Source organism: Anomaloglossus baeobatrachus, chromosome 7, assembly GCF_048569485.1.
Source record: "Anomaloglossus baeobatrachus isolate aAnoBae1 chromosome 7, aAnoBae1.hap1, whole genome shotgun sequence".
Lineage (NCBI taxonomy): Eukaryota > Metazoa > Chordata > Amphibia > Anura > Aromobatidae > Anomaloglossus > Anomaloglossus baeobatrachus.
The window spans coordinates 188,095,153-188,113,783 of NC_134359.1; positions in this window are offsets into that span (position 1 = coordinate 188,095,153).

Genomic DNA, 18,631 nt, shown 5'->3' on the forward strand with positions numbered 1-18,631 from the left:
TTCAGTCACCAGGCACCGCCATTATCCCGCTGTGGACTGTGCTGGTGATGAGGGAAGAGTCGGTGCCGGTGGCTCTGGTGGGTGCAGGCTCAGCTTATCCACTAGGCTGGGTTTTCCTGGCGCCCGCAGTACCACTGGCTGAGTGTAGGTGGCATGTGTCTTCCAGCTGAGGTTGCCACAATTCAGTTACAGCCAATGGGAAGACACCTCATTCTTTTTATCCTCTCTTCTGTCTGCTGGCCATTCCCAGATATAGATTGTATTCCTACTAGACTCTGGTTCTCCCTTCTCTGATTATTTGATTCCTGCTTTGACCCCGGCCTGCTCTCTGACTACTCTCCTGCCTCCCATATTTGTACATTGCTGCCCGATCCAGATTTGAACTCTGCTTTGTTTTCTGATTACATCTTTGCCTGCCTGATTATGTCCCTGTTTTGCATTTCCCAGTTTGACGCTGCCTGGCTACTTCTTTCATCAGACTGCAGCCTACCACAGGTAGTGATCTCTGGGGCCCTGTGTAATTTCAAATCCCTGTATAGGGGTTAAAGGGTTTCAGGTTCTCTGGGTCCTGCTTCGCGAGCAGCTTTCCTCTAGCCTGTCCATTACAGCCAATATGAGCCTGTGGTTCCAGGCAGACATTACAAACTGAATGGGGAGAGCCTGGAAAATATGCCTGCATGCAGTTCTGACTTGTAGTCTATGTCACACTGCCCTGGCCAGCCCCGCAGTGACTCACACAGCACTGTGCGAGCAGTTGCAAGGATGACAATGACCGACATCAGGAGGTTAGATCAGATTATTACCTGCTGTGATGATCTCCACTGAACTCGTGACATCAGCGCTCGTCACTGTCTTCCATGATGCCGCATTCTCACATTAAGTCTCGCGGGCGACCTGAGACTGTGACTAGCAGTGACATCACGGGCTCACGGGATACTTTGCATGAGAACATAGTGGCCATAGTGGCCATGGAACTCAGTGACAACCACTGATGTCATGCATTCAGCGGAGTTCATCACCTCAGGTAAAGAACTTAGCTAACTTCATGATGTCGGCACTCATCATGCCCTGCAGTGGCTTGACCTAATGATGTTAGCTTAGGTCACTGCACTGCTCTCCCAACTAATGGGGAACATTCTGTTCTTCATTCACTTGGACAGTGAGTATGGATTGTCATGGGACCCCCCCCTATTGGATTACACCGGACCAGGATTTGTTTTTTCTTTTCAGTAAATTGGTGAAAGAGGGAATGTGTTGGGGAGTGTTTTCTGCAAATAAAACTTTTTTTGTAGTCTATTACTGGGTTAATGATGTCGGGTGTCTGGTAAACACTAGAGTTGAGCGCGGATTTTTGCAAAAGCTCGATAGTTCTAGAAACGTTTGATAATGGTTCTATCAGCAAAAAAACAGCTAATTCCTAGCTGGCTTTCCGCTGTAATAGTTTAAGTCACTCTGTGACTCACACTATTATGAAATTTCAGTGTATAGTGGCGTGAAAAGCGCCTTCAGATCACTGCTGTTTGTATAATGGCGATCGCCATTTTTTTTTTTTCCTTGTCTTCCTTCCCTAAGCGCGCGCGTCTTGTGGGGCGGGCCAGCATGTCAGCCAATCCCAGACACACACACAGCTAAGTGGACTTTTAGCCAGAGAAGCAACAGCATGTGTGATAGGATGTCCATGTAACATGTCCCTGCATTATAAAACCGGACATTTTCCTCCAGCACGCCATTATCTGCCTTCTGCGTCCTTGGTGTCAGACATCACTGGCGCAGATCCGTCCTTTGTCCTATCGCCGATACTGCTGTATGCGCTCCATACACAGCGCTGGACAGCTTAGGGATAGCACTTTCTATAAGTCTTTTTAAGGGCTCGTACCGGCAGGGTCAGAGCCATAGGTGACAGGTCCTGAAAACAGAGACAGCATCTGTGTAGCTAAGGTCAGGGATTTCGTCGCTGCATTTCCCCATTAGGAGGGAATAGAAAGGCAGGCTTCCTTTCCTCTACCCAGAGCCCCACAACCCTGGCACTGTACCCTCCTGTCCTCTGCACACTCCAACTCATTATAACTAAGCCATTATACTAGCAAACACTCAGTGTACCTAGTGGCATCCTAAACGTGGCTATTGGACTTTTGTCTAGTCCCACTAGTGCAAAGATATTTGCAGCACGTTTGCCTGCATTGCACACTCCAAATCATTATAACTAAGCCATTATACTAGCAAACACTCAGTGTACCTAGTGGCATCCTAAACGTGGCTATTGGACTTTTGTCTAGTCCCACTAGTGCAAAGACATTTGCAGCACGTCTGCCTGCATTGCACACTCAAACGCCTTATAACTAAGCCATTATACTAGCAAACACTGAGTGTACCTAGTGGCATCCTAAACGTGGCTATTGGACTTCTGTATAGTCCCACTAGTGCAAAGATATTTGCAGCACGTCTCCCTGCATTGCACACTCAAACTTATTGTTAATAAGCCATTATACTAGCAAACACTGAGTGTATCTAGTGGCATCCTAAATGTGGCTATTGGACTTTTGTATAGTCCCACTAGTGCAAAGATATTTGCAGCACGTCTGCCTGCATTGCACAATCAAACTTATTGTTACTAAGCCATTATACAAGCAAACACTGAGTGTACCTAGTGGCATCCTAAACGTGGCTATTGGACTTTTGTATTGTCCCACTAGTGCAAAGATATTTGCAGCACATCTGCCTGCATTGCACACTCAAACTCATTATAACTAAGCCATTATACTAGCAAACACTGAGTGTACCTAGTGGCATCCTAAACGTGGCTATTGGACTTCTGTATAGTCCCACTAGTGCAAAGATATTTGCAGCACGTCTGCCTGCATTGCACACTCCAACTCATTATAACTAAGCCATTATACTAGCAAACACTCAGTGTACCTAGTGGCATCCTAAACGTGGCTATTGGACTTTTGTCTAGTCCCACTAGGGCAAAGATATTTGCAGCACGTCTGCCTGCATTGCACACTCCAACTCATTATAACTAAGCCATTATACTAGCAAACACTCAGTGTACCTAGTGGCATCCTAAACGTGGCTATTGGACTTTTGTCTAGTCACACTAGTGCAAAGATATTTGCAGCACGTCTGCCTGCATTGCACACTCCAACTCATAACTAAGCCATTATACTAGCAAACACTCAGTGTACCTAGTGGCATCCTAAACGTGGCTATTGGACTTTTGTCTAGTCCCACTAGTGCAAAGACATTTGCAGCACGTCTGCCTGCATTGCACACTCCAACTCATTATAACTAAGCCATTATACTAGCAAACACTCAGTGTACCTAGTGGCATCCTAAACGTGGCTATTGGACTTTTGTCTAGTCCCACTAGGGCAAAGATATTTGCAGCACGTCTGCCTGCATTGCACACTCCAACTCATAACTAAGCCATTATACTAGCAAACACTCAGTGTACCTAGTGGCATCCTAAACGTGGCTATTGGACTTTTGTATTGTCCCACTAGTGCAAAGATATTTGCAGCACGTCTGCCTGCATTGCACACTCAAACTCATTATAACTAAGCCATTATACTAGCAAACACTGAGTGTACCTAGTGGCATCCTAAACGTGGCTATTGGACTTCTGTATAGTCCCACTAGTGCAAAGATATTTGCAGCACGTCTGCCTGCATTGCACACTCCAACTCATTATAACTAAGCCATTATACTAGCAAACACTCAGTGTACCTAGTGGCATCCTAAACGTGGCTATTGGACTTTTGTCTGGTCCCACTAGTGCAAAGACATTTGCAGCACGTCTGCCTGCATTGCACACTCCAACTCATTATAACTAAGCCATTATACTAGCAAACACTCAGTGTACCTAGTGGCATCCTAAACGTGGCTATTGGACTTTTGTCTAGTCCCACTAGTGCAAAGATATTTGCAGCACGTCTGCCTGCATTGCACACTGCAACTCATAACTAAGCCATTATACTAGCAAACACTCAGTGTACCTAGTGGCATCCTAAACGTGGCTATTGGACTTTTTTCTAGTCCCAGTAGTGCAAAGACATTTGCAGCACGTCTGCCTGCATTGCACACTCCAACTCATTATAACTAAGCCATTATACTAGCAAACACTCAGTGTACCTAGTGGCATCCTAAACGTGGCTATTGGACTTTTGTCTAGTCCCACTAGTGCAAAGATATTTGCAGCACGTCTGCCTGCATTGCACACTCCAACTCATAACTAAGCCATTATACTAGCAAACACTCAGTGTACCTAGTGGCATCCTTAACGTGGCTATTGGACTTTTGTCTAGTCCCACTAGTGCAAAGACATTTGCAGCACGTCTGCCTGCATTGCACACTCCAACTCATAACTAAGCCATTATACTAGCAAACACTCAGTGTACCTAGTGGCATCCTAAACGTGGCTATTGGACTTTTGTCTAGTCCCACTACTGCAAAGATATTTGCAGCACGTCTGCCTGCATTGCACACTCCAACTCATTATAACTAATCCATTATACTAGCAAACACTCAGTGTACCTAGTGGCATCCTAAACGTGGCTATTGGACTTTTGTCTAGTCCCACTAGTGCAAAGACATTTGCAGCACATCTGCCTGCATTGCACACTCAAACTCCTTATAACTAAGCCATTATACTATCAAACACTGAGTGTACCTAGTGGCATCCTAAACGTGGCTATTGGACTTCTGTATAGTCCCACTAGTGCAAAGATATTTGCAGCACGTCTGCCTGCATTGCACAATCAAACTCATTATAACTAAGCCATTATACTAGCAAACACTCAGTGTACCTAGTGGCATCCTAAACGTGGCTATTGGACTTTTGTCTAGTCCCACTAGTGCAAATATATTTGCAGCACGTCTGCCTGCATTGCACACTCCAACTCATAACTAAGCCATTATACTAGCAAACACTCAGTGTACCTAGTGGCATCCTAAACGTGGCTATTGGACTTTTGTCTAGTCCCACTAGTGCAAAGACATTTACAGCACGTCTACCTGCATTGCACACTCCAACTAATTATAACTAAGCCATTATACTAGCAAACACTCAGTGTACCTAGTGGCATCCTAAACGTGGCTATTGGACTTTTGTCTAGTCCCACTAGTGCAAAGACATTTACAGCACGTCTACCTGCATTGCACACTGCAACTCATAACTAAGCCATTACACTAGCAAACACTCAGTGTACCTAGTGGCATCCTAAACGTGGCTATTGGACTTTTTTCTAGTCCCAGTAGTGCAAAGACATTTGCAGCACGTCTGCCTGCATTGCACACTCCAACTCATTATAACTAAGCCATTATACTAGCAAACACTCAGTGTACCTAGTGGCATCCTAAACGTGGCTATTGGACTTTTGTCTAGTCCCACTAGTGCAAAGATATTTGCAGCACGTCTGCCTGCATTGCACACTCCAACTCATAACTAAGCCATTATACTAGCAAACACTCAGTGTACCTAGTGGCATCCTTAACGTGGCTATTGGACTTTTGTCTAGTCCCACTAGTGCAAAGACATTTGCAGCACGTCTGCCTGCATTGCACACTCCAACTCATAACTAAGCCATTATACTAGCAAACACTCAGTGTACCTAGTGGCATCCTAAACGTGGCTATTGGACTTTTGTCTAGTCCCACTACTGCAAAGATATTTGCAGCACGTCTGCCTGCATTGCACACTCCAACTCATTATAACTAATCCATTATACTAGCAAACACTCAGTGTACCTAGTGGCATCCTAAACGTGGCTATTGGACTTTTGTCTAGTCCCACTAGTGCAAAGACATTTGCAGCACATCTGCCTGCATTGCACACTCAAACTCCTTATAACTAAGCCATTATACTATCAAACACTGAGTGTACCTAGTGGCATCCTAAACGTGGCTATTGGACTTCTGTATAGTCCCACTAGTGCAAAGATATTTGCAGCACGTCTGCCTGCATTGCACAATCAAACTCATTATAACTAAGCCATTATACTAGCAAACACTCAGTGTACCTAGTGGCATCCTAAACGTGGCTATTGGACTTTTGTCTAGTCCCACTAGTGCAAATATATTTGCAGCACGTCTGCCTGCATTGCACACTCCAACTCATAACTAAGCCATTATACTAGCAAACACTCAGTGTACCTAGTGGCATCCTAAACGTGGCTATTGGACTTTTGTCTAGTCCCACTAGTGCAAAGACATTTACAGCACGTCTACCTGCATTGCACACTCCAACTCATTATAACTAAGCCATTATACTAGCAAACACTCAGTGTACCTAGTGGCATCCTAAACGTGGCTATTGGACTTTTGTCTAGTCCCACTAGTGCAAAGACATTTACAGCACGTCTACCTGCATTGCACACTCCAACTCATTATAACTAAGCCATTATACTAGCAAACACTCAGTGTACCTAGTGGCATCCTAAACGTGGCTATTGGACTTTTGTCTAGTCCCACTAGTGCAAAGATATTTCATAGTATCATAGTATCATAGTTTTTAAGGTTGAAGGGACACTCTAAGTCCATCTAGTTCAACCCGTAGCCTAACATGTTGATCCAGAGGAAGGCAAAAAAAACCCCAATGTGGCAAACAAGTTCCAATGGGGAAAAAATTTCCTTCCTGACTCCACATCCGGCAATCAGACTAGTTCCCTGGATCAACACCCTGTCATAAAATCTAATATACATAACTGGTAATATTAAATTTTTCAAGAAAGGCGTCCAGGCTCTGCTTAAATGTTAGTAGTGAATCACTCATTACAACATCATGCGGCAGAGAGTTCCACAGTCTCACTGCTCGTACAGTAAAGAATCCTCGTCTGTGATTATGATTAAATCTTCTTTCCTCAAGACGTAGCGGATGCCCCCGTGTTCCAGTCGCAGGCCTAGGTGTAAAAAGATCTTTGGAAAGGTCTCTGTACTGTCCCCTCATATATTTATACATTGTGATTAGATCCCCCCTAAGCCTTCGTTTTTCCAAACTAAATAACCCCAAGTTTAATAACCTGTCTTGGTATTGCAGCCCACCCATTCCTCTAATAATCTTGGTCGCTCTTCTCTGCACCCTCTCCAGTTCAGCTATGTCCTTCTTATATATCGGTGACCAGAATTGTACACAGTATTCTAAGTGCAGCACCTCTGCCTGCATTGCACACTCCAACTCATTATAACTAAGCCATTATACTAGCAAACACTCAGTGTACCTAGTGGCATCCTAAACGTGGCTATTGGACTTTTGTCTAGTCCCACTAGTGCAAAGACATTTGCAGCACCACTGCCTGCATTGCACACTCAAACTCCTTATAACTAAGCCATTATACTAGCAAACACTCAGTGTACCTAGTGGCATCCTAAACGTGGCTATTGGACTTCTGTATAGTCCCACTAGTGAAAAGATATTTGCAGCACGTCTGCCTGCATTGCACACTCAAACTTATTGTTACTAAGCCATTATACTAGCAAACACTGAGTGTAACTAGTGGCATCCTAAACGTGGCTATTGGACTTTTGTATAGTCCCACTAGTGCATAGATATTTGCAGCACGTCTGCCTGCATTGCACACTGAAACACCTTATATCTAAGCCATTATACTAGCAAACACTGAGTGTACCTAGTGGCATCCTAAATGTGGCTATTGGACTTTTGTATAGTCCCACTAGTGCAAAGATATTTGCAGCACGTCTGCCTGCATTGCACAATCAAACTTATTGTTACTAAGCCATTATACTAGCAAACACTCAGTGTACCTAGTGGCATCCTAAACGTGGCTATTGGACTTTTGTCTAGTCCCACTAGTGCAAAGATATTTGCAGCACGTCTGCCTGCATTGCACACTCCAACTCATTATAACTAAGCCATTATACTAGCAAACACTCAGTGTACCTAGTGGCATCCTAAACGTGGCTATTGGACTTTTGTCTAGTCCCACTAGTGCAAAGATATTTGCAGCACGTCTGCCTGCATTGCACACTCCAACTCATTATAACTAAGCCATTATACTAGCAAACACTCAGTGTACCTAGTGGCATCCTAAACGTGGCTATTGGACTTTTGTCTAGTCCCACTAGTGCAAAGACATTTGCAGCACCACTGCCTGCATTGCACACTCAAACTCCTTATAACTAAGCCATTATACTAGCAAACACTGAGTGTACCTAGTGGCATCCTAAACGTGGCTATTGGACTTCTGTATAGTCCCACTAGTGAAAAGATATTTGCAGCACGTCTGCCTGCATTGCACACTCAAACTTATTGTTACTAAGCCATTATACTAGCAAACACTGAGTGTAACTAGTGGCATCCTAAACGTGGCTATTGGACTTTTGTATAGTCCCACTAGTGCATAGATATTTGCAGCACGTCTGCCTGCATTGCACACTGAAACACCTTATATCTAAGCCATTATACTAGCAAACACTGAGTGTACCTAGTGGCATCCTAAATGTGGCTATTGGACTTTTGTATAGTCCCACTAGTGCAAAGATATTTGCAGCACGTCTGCCTGCATTGCACAATCAAACTTATTGTTACTAAGCCATTATACTAGCAAACACTCAGTGTACCTAGTGGCATCCTAAACGTGGCTATTGGACTTTTGTCTAGTCCCACTAGTGCAAAGATATTTGCAGCACGTCTGCCTGCATTGCACACTCCAACTCATTATAACTAAGCCATTATACTAGCAAACACTCAGTGTACCTAGTGGCATCCTAAACGTGGCTATTGGACTTTTGTCTAGTCCCACTAGTGCAAAGATATTTGCAGCACGTCTGCCTGCATTGCACACTCCAACTCATTATAACTAAGCCATTATACTAGCAAACACTCAGTGTACCTAGTGGCATCCTAAACGTGGCTATTGGACTTTTGTCTAGTCCCACTAGTGCAAAGACATTAGTAGCACGTCTGCCTGCATTGCACACTCAAACTCTTTATAACTAAGCCATTATACTAGCAAACACTGAGTGTACCTAGTGGCATCCTAAACGTGGCTATTGGACTTTTGTATAGTCCCACTAGTGCAAAGATATTTGCAGCACGTCTGCCTGCATTGCACAATCAAACTTATTGTTACTAAGCCATTATACTAGCAAACACTGAGTGTACCTAGTGGCATCCTAAACGTGGCTATTGGACTTTTGTCTAGTCCCACTAGTGCAAAGATATTTGCAGCACGTCTGCCTGCATTGCACACTCCAACTCATAACTAAGCCATTATACTAGCAAACACTCAGTGTACCTAGTGGCATCCTAAACATGGCTATTGGACTTTTGTCTAGTCCCACTAGTGCAAAGACATTTGCAGCACGTCTGCCTGCATTGCACACTCCAACTCATTATAACTAAGCCATTATACTAGCAAATACTCAGTGTACCTAGTGGCATCCTAAACGTGGCTATTGGACTTTTGTCTAGTCCCACTAGTGCAAAGACATTTGCAGCACGTCTGCCTCCATTACACACTCCAACTCATTATAACTAAGCCATTATACTAGCAAACACTGAGTGTACCTAGTGGCATCCTAAACGTGGCTGTTGGACTTTTGTATAGTCCCACTAGTGCAAAGATATTTGCAGCACGTCTGCCTGCATTGCACACTCAAACTCCTTATAACTAAGCCATTATACTAGCAAACACTGAGTGTACCTAGTGGCATCCTTAAAGTGGCTGTTTGGACTTCTGTATAGTCCCACTAGTGCAAAGATATTTGCAGCACGTCTGCCTGCATTGCACAATCAAACTTTTTGTTACTAAGCCATTATACTAGCAAACACTCAGTGTACCTAGTGGCATCCTAATCGTGGCTATTGGACTTCTGTATAGTCCCACTAGTTCAAAGATATTTGTAGCTGTCACGCTCCCCGGGTCCCCTGCGCTGCCCTCCGGCTCACCTGTCACGCTCCCCGGCTCCCCTGCCTCGCTTCCCGGTTCCTCGGTCCGGTCACCGCCGCTCCCCGCTCTCCAGCATCCATTGCCGGCGCGTCCCCGGCGTCCTGGTCCCCGCTCCCGGCGCCCGTCGGCTTCTCAGCCCCAGCCCGGCCCTGCTGCTTCCTCCTCGCAGCTTCCTGCTCTGGCTTCTGGCACTCGGGCCGCGCGCATGCGCATTAGGGCGAGCGCGCGGTCATTGACCCTTTCTTAAAGGGCCAGCGTCCATTAACAGGAAATGATGCAAACAGGTACAGGGTATAAAGGGGTTTAATGTCCAAGGGGGCGGGGCCTGATCTTCGTGTTTCTTAAGCTAGGAGTCAGGTCTCCTGGTGTCTCTGTGATATACTCACCTATCTCTCTTGTAGAGCCGTGCCTCGCCATCCGGTCCTGCCAAATCCCGAACCCCGAACGCTGTCCATCTGCCATCCTGACAGTCCGTACCATCTTGGATCCCTGCGGTGACCCGTCATCTCGCTCCAAAGGTTCCGGACCCCGCCTGACATCTTCTCGGCTTCCGAACCTGAGCTGCGTCACCCGGACTACCATCAGTGACTCCGTAGTCCCAGGGACTTCTCCGTTATACTCGTGTGCACGGACTGTTCTGCTGCCTATAGTGCTCCAGCTACCGGACCCCTTACCACCATCTAGGAGTTCGGCCCAGTGGATCCACCTCCTGGGTCTGCCCGTCCACCTGGCCCTGACAGTAGCACGTCTGCCTGCATTGAACACTCAAACTTATTGTTACTAAGCCATTATACTAGCAAACACTGAGTGTACCTAGTGGCATCCTAAACGTGGCTATTGGACTTTTGTATAGTCCCACTAGTGCAAAGATATTTGCAGCACGTCTGCCTGCATTGCACACTCAAACTCCTTATAACTAAGCCATTATACTAGCAAACACTGAGTGTACCTAGTGGCATCCTAAACGTGGCTATTGGACTTTTGTCTAGTCCCACTAGTGCAAAGACATTTGCAGCACGTCTGCCTGCATTGCACACTCAAACTTATTGTTACTAAGCCATTATACTAGCAAACACTGAGTGTACCTAGTGGCATCCTAAATGTGGCTATTGGACTTTCGTATAGTCCCACTAGTGCAAAGATATTTGCAGCACGTCTGCCTTCATTGCACAATCAAACTTATTGTTACTAAGCCATTATACTAGCAAACACTGAGTGTACCTAGTGGCATCCTAAACGTGGCTATTGGACTTTTGTATAGTCCCACTAGTGCAAAGATATTTGCAGCACGTCTGCCTGCATTGCACACTCCAACTCATTATTTATAACTAAGCCATTATACTAGCAAACACTCAGTGCACCTAGTGGCATCCTAAACATGGCTATTGGACGTTTGTCTAGTCACACTAGTGCAATGATGTTTGCAGCACGTCTGCCTGCATTGCACACTCCAACTCATAACTAAGCCATTATACTAGCAAACACTCAGTGTACCTAGGGGCATCCTAAACGTGGCTATTGGACTTTTGTCTAGTCCCACTAGTGCAAAGATATTTGCAGCACGTCTGCCTGCATTGCACACTCCAACTAATTATAACTAAGCCAATATACTAGCAAACACTCAGTGTACCTAGTGGCATCCTAAACGTGGCTATTGGACTTTTGTCTAGTCCCACTAGTGCAAAGATATTTGCAGCACGTCTGCCTGCATTGCACACTCCAACTCATAACTAAGCCATTATACTAGCAAACACTCAGTGTACCTAGTGGCATCCTAAACGTGGCTATTGGACTTTTGTCTAGTCCCACTAGTGCAAAGATATTTGCAGCACGTCTGCCTGCATTGCACACTCCAACTCATTATAACTAAGCCATTATACTAGCAAACACTCAGTGCACCTAGTGGCATCCTAAACGTGGCTATTGGACTTTTGTCTAGTCCCACTAGTGCAAAGACATTTGCAGCACGTCTGCCTGCATTGCACACTCCAACTCATTATAACTAAGCCATTATACTAGCAAACACTCAGTGTACCTAGTGGCATCCTAAACGTGGCTATTGGACTTTTGTCTAGTCCCACTAGTGCAAAGATATTTGCAGCACGTCTGCCTGCATTGCACACTCAAACTCATTGTTACTTACTAAGACATTATAATACCAAAAATTGAGTAAACTTAGTGGCATACAAGAAGTGGCTGTTGTACTCCATTAGTGCCCCACTGGTGCAAATCTATGTGCAGAACCTGTGCAGGACACCCTCCTGCTCTGTTTTTAATAAGCTATAATGATAGCAAAAAATACTGCCATTTAGTGGCATCATAGAACTGGCTGTTGTATTCCATTAGTGCCCCACTGGTGCCAAGCTATTTCTAGCACCTGTGCAGGACACCCTCCTGCTCTGTTTTTAATAAGCTATAATGATAGCAAAAAATACTGCCATTTAGTGGCATCATAGAACTGGCTGTTGTATTCCATTAGTGCCCCACTGGTGCCAAGCTATTTCTAGCACCTGTGCAGTACACCCTCGTGCTCTGTTTTTAATAAGCTATAATGATAGCAAAAAATACTGCCATTTAGTGGCATCATAGAACTGGCTGTTGTATTCCATTAGTGCCCCACTGGTGCCAAGCTATTTCTAGCACCTGTGCAGGACACCCTCCTGCTCTGTTTTTAATAAGCTATAATGATAGCAAAAAATACTGCCATTTAGTGGCATCATAGAACTGGCTGTTGTATTCCATTAGTGCCCCACTGGTGCCAAGCTATTTCTAGCACCTGTGCAGGACACCCTCCTGCTGTGTTTTTAATAAGCTATAATGATAGCAAAAAATACTGCCATTTAGTGGCATCATAGAACTGGCTGTTGTATTCCATTAGTGCCCCACTGGTGCCAAGCTATTTCTAGCACCTGTGCAGGACACCCTCCTGCTCTGTTTTTAATAAGCTATAATGATAGCAAAAAATACTGCCATTTAGTGGCATCATAGAACTGGCTGTTGTATTCCATTAGTGCCCCACTGGTGCCAAGCTATTTCTAGCACCTGTGCAGGACACCCTCCTGCTGTGTTTTTAATAAGCTATAATGATAGCAAAAAATACTGCCATTTAGTGGCATCATAGAACTGGCTGTTGTATTCCATTAGTGCCCCACTGGTGCCAAGCTATTTCTAGCACCTGTGCAGGACACCCTCCTGCTCTGTTTTTAATAAGCTATAATGATAGCAAAAAATACTGCCATTTAGTGGCATCATAGAACTGGCTGTTGTATTCCATTAGTGCCCCACTGGTGCCAAGCTATTTCTAGCACCTGTGCAGGACACCCTCCTGCTGTGTTTTTAATAAGCTATAATGATAGCAAAAAATACTGCCATTTAGTGGCATCATAGAACTGGCTGTTGTATTCCATTAGTGCCCCACTGGTGCCAAGCTATTTCTAGCACCTGTGCAGGACACCCTCCTGCTCTGTTTTTAATAAGCTATAATGATAGCAAAAAATACTGCCATTTAGTGGCATCATAGAACTGGCTGTTGTATTCCATTAGTGCCCCACTGGTGCCAAGCTATTTCTAGCACCTGTGCAGGACACCCTCCTGCTCTGTTTTTAATAAGCTATAATGATAGCAAAAAATACTGCCATTTAGTGGCATCATAGAACTGGCTGTTGTATTCCATTAGTGCCCCACTGGTGCCAAGCTATTTCTAGCACCTATGCAGTACACCCTCCTGCTCTGTTTTTAATAAGCTATAATGATAGCAAAAAATACTGCCATTTAGTGGCATCATAGAACTGGCTGTTGTATTCCATTAGTGCCCCACTGGTGCCAAGCTATTTCTAGCACCTGTGCAGGACACCCTCCTGCTCTGTTTTTAATAAGCTATAATGATAGCAAAAAATACTGCCATTTAGTGGCATCATAGAACTGGCTGTTGTATTCCATTAGTGCCCCACTGGTGCCAAGCTATTTCTAGCACCTGTGCAGGACACCCTCCTGCTGTGTTTTTAATAAGCTATAATGATAGCAAAAAATACTGCCATTTAGTGGCATCATAGAACTGGCTGTTGTACTCCATTAGTGCCCCACTGGTGCAAATCTATGTGCAGAACCTGTGCAGGACACCCTCCTGCTCTGTTTTTAATAAGCTATAATGATAGCAAAAAATACTGCCATTTAGTGGCATCATAGAACTGGCTGTTGTATTCCATTAGTGCCCCACTGGTGCCAAGCTATTTCTAGCACCTGTGCAGTACACCCTCCTGCTCTGTTTTTAATAAGCTATAATGATAGCAAAAAATACTGCCATTTAGTGGCATCATAGAACTGGCTGTTGTATTCCATTAGTGCCCCACTGGTGCCAAGCTATTTCTAGCACCTGTGCAGGACACCCTCCTGCTCTGTTTTTAATAAGCTATAATGATAGCAAAAAATACTGCCATTTAGTGGCATCATAGAACTGGCTGTTGTATTCTATTAGTGCCCCACTGGTGCCAAGCTATTTCTAGCACCTGTGCAGGACACCCCCCTGCTGTGTTTTTAATAAGCTATAATGATAGCAAAAAATACTGCCATTTAGTGGCATCATAGAACTGGCTGTTGTATTCCATTAGTGCCCCACTGGTGCCAAGCTATTTCTAGCACCTGTGCAGGACACCCTCCTGCTCTGTTTTTAATAAGCTATAATGATAGCAAAAAATACTGCCATTTAGTGGCATCATAGAACTGGCTGTGTTATTCCATTAGTGCCCCACTGGTGCCAAGCTATTTCTAGCACCTGTGCAGGACACCCTCCTGCTCTGTTTTTAATAAGCTATAATGATAGCAAAAAATACTGCCATTTAGTGGCATCATAGAACTGGCTGTTGGACTCCTTTATTGTGCCACTTGTGCCAAGCAATCTCAAGCACCTCTGCATTCTACCCTCATGCACATTTAGCTATGCTAATTTTATAGCAAACTCAGGGAATTCCTTGCTGCATTTGATCATTAGGAGGGATAGAAAGTGAGGCTTCTTTTACTGTCCTGGTACCCACAGAACACGGCTACTGTACCCATCTGTCCACTTTTGCCACGCTATTTAATTTGCCCAAAGAGCTGACTCTTTTTCTGCCATCCTAAAATTGTCTGGAATACTAAGTTAGTGTTCCTTTGCTGCCAAGCAAGGTACAACACATATGCATTCTACACTCCTTTCCATTTCTGGAATGAAATTATTAACTGCAGGTAGTCCAGCCAATCTGTGACGAAGGTGCAGGCGTGGATATAATGTAGCCTGCATCCAATGATGGTTCTCTCGATGTCTGACAGCTCAACAATACCTTCTGTTTCCACTTCCAAAACAAGTGATGACCTGCCAATCACACTCCCTGTTGCGGGCAAAGGAGTGGAAGTTCAGTGTGAAAAACCATGTGTGACTGCTGTTCCCACAGTCACAGATGATGAAGAGCACGCAGATGCACTTGATGGGGCAGGCGGTGGTTGCACAGGCACGCTAGGCTGCATTGTAGCACAGTGAAATTCACATTGCGACTTATGCTTCATTTTAAGTCGTGTACAGGGTGGGCCCCCCAGTATGCAGCAAAACCAGGCAACAGGAAAAGGACTCTAGGCAGTTGGGTTGATAAATGATTGTTTAACTTTACCAAAACAAACAATAAGAACCAGGCATACAATTTAAATAATTGAACAATCTATTCTGTTGCCTACTACCTGCTAATCCCTCTGTGTAGCAGTAATTGTGTGTTTGTGCGTGTGTGTGTGTATGTGTGTGTGTGCGAACACGACTTACCAGTGGCGCATCACAAGAGCTTCCAAGTTACCTACCTAAACATAGACAAAACACATTACCCCCCCTGAATACCCTTGTTAGCTGAAGCTTCACAGATAATGCAGATGATAACAGTGTGAATGCAAACCACACAGCTCTGCAACACAGTCATGGAAATCTTGAAAAGCAACAGTCAATGCAAACATGTGTTGCTGTCCCTCTATGATTTAAACTGTATGTGACAATTTGACAGTGCAGAGGCAGCAAGTCTTATTGTCTATAAATAGTCGGCCTACCCAGAACAGATATGTGTTTTGCTAATAAAACAAAGTGTTGCGTGCCCGCATTATTGTCTGGGCACAGCCTACCGTACCCGGGTACTCTGATGTCCAGTTGCCAGAAATACAGACTTTACACTCCTCTCACGGTAAACAGTATAGACAACACTGTAAGAATGTTGGTCTGTGGCACAGGATGCTGCTCACTGGCATTACGGGGCTCATCATCAAAGTACAACATGACTCCCCTCACAATTGAACGAAGTGTTTCCGCGGTGGCTCCTTGCTGTAACACACACCTTTAGCTTTTCCTTCTGTTCATAGACAGCATCTCCAAGTCCACACCCGAAGAGCAATTTGATATTGCTATAGTGACCAAACAAAGGCAGATCCAAAATAACAGCAGCCCCTTGTGTGTAGTCTGCAACAATGCATGCAATGACAAATTAGCATGTTGCATTGACAGTGGCTAAAGCTGAGCAATACACCTTCACGCTATCAATTCATATCCATGTGACACTTCATGGAGGAACTACTCAAAGGTGTGAGTTTTTGCCTTCTACTTACAGATTGTTGACAAATCTTACAGATTCCATGACTTGGGTGATCCTTTGCGATGTCCAAAAGTTCACAGGCTAGGCAAGGCTTACAGCCCATGCGACCTGCATAGCCAACACGACTTCTGCTCAGAGTCAAGGTTGTGGTCCAGGATTCAGTTGTTGACGTGCTTCCAGTACTTTGTCTCTGGCCAGGAAGACGCAACGTAACCTCGTCGTCAGTAGCATCCTCCTCCACCTCCTCTGCTGACCTCATCGACTGGCTGACTTTGGTTTGACAGTAAGTGTGGTCTCCAACCTCATCAATAACCCTGTGTGTTTTCATTCCCCTCGTCCTGAGTCCTCCGAGACAACCTCTTCCTGCCCTGACCGAATAGTAAAGTTGTCATTCCAATCAGGTATCTGTGCTCCTCATCATGTTCCCCATTGTCTCCACCAGGAGGATTTACTTTTTGGAAATGAGGGTGTAGATTAGGCTCAGCACCTTCTTCATCGGGGCCTGGATCCCACTCACAAAGCTTCTGGCCATCTGCACAGATTATTTCCCCTGTCTCATGGAACTCGCTACCGCAGCACGTCAGATTATCTGCTACACCCGCAAGCTTCAAACTGAATCTGAAAACTCATCTGTTCAGAAATGACTATAACCTTCAATGACACCACCACCATACGTACTTGACGCTCAACCTAAACTACTCCTACTGTCTCCTCCCAAAAATCCTTTAGACTGTAATCCAACAAGGGCAGGGCCCTCTTCCCTCTGTACCAGTCTGTCTATAGTTACTTGTATATGTATTCTGTATGTAACCCCCTTCTCATGTACAGCACCATGGAATCAATGGTGCTCTATAAATCAATAATAATAAAAATAATAATAACTTCCTTGTCTGTACTCATTGCAGCTTTGGAGCAGACCTCTGATTCCCAGGCTATAATGCGACTGAACAGCTATGCAAACTCAACCATCTCTGTTACCCCATACTCAGCAGGGCTGGTGGAAACTTGAGAGCTGTTAGGAAGCAAGTGCGATTGGATTGACACCACAGAGGAATGGAGTATTTGGGATCTTGAAATTGGGGTGGAGGAGAGGCCACTTTATGGAGCACTTGAGATCCATTGAAGCAGCTGCTGTTTTGGCCTCATCTACATTTGTTAGCGATGGTTGTGTCAGTGAAAAAAAGGATCATATCAGATTATCCATGGGAAGAAGTACACCTGTTCTTTTGGATGGTATTTGTTGTTACAAAAGCTGTAACCTGAAGCCTGCTGCGGTTTCATTTGCGCCCAGCCGTCAGCTGCCATTTAGGGCTGTGCCTTGGGTTGTCCAGCTGGCTACTTTCTCCTCCACGTCTAAGTGTGGAGAGGCAGCTAGTGCGCATGCGTGTGCCGATTTACCCCAGCCGCAGCCTAACTACAGTGTTTCGCCTAGTGAGTATGCTCTGCCTGACTGTGCCATTGCTAAGGCTAAGTCTTCATTTCGGGATACAGCGCATGCTCCCACACTTAGTGCGAAAAGCCTCTTTGCACAGGTACTTGCATTCCGTGCCGGGTCTAAGTCCTGTTTTGTGCCTAGACACCATGCTAAAGCTGATAGTCTTTTTTCAGAGACTGTATTTCATGCTACTGAGCATGCTCAGGCACTTACTGCATCAGAGACTAGGTCCGGTAGTGAACTCTTTGGCCCTGCCCCTGATGTGGGGGTCCCATATAGACCACAGGGCATCAGGTGTCCTGACGATGTGGCCAGGCCACTCCCAAATGGCTTGCAGAGGCCCACCCCTATGACTTGTCACCGCATTATTGATGGTCAGACGATGACTGGTGAGGTGTTTAGGTCATGGCAGCCATGAGGTCATCATTGAAGTTGCGGTTCCAAATAGGACGCTAGTTATGCCACTCATAACGTGTCACTCTGCTTTTGTCTCCAGGAGGTGCATTGTGGTTCACCCTGGTTTGGGGCGGACCCAGGTTATAAAAGGGGCTGGAGCCAACAAGGAGGTGCGCAGTCTTCTATTATGCTCCGAAAGAGCACACCTCCATGTGTTGAACCCATTGCGGCTTTAGGCCAGAGGTAGGCAGGGATAGGGTGTCGATGCAGGCCACCACCACAGTTGGTAACGCAGAACG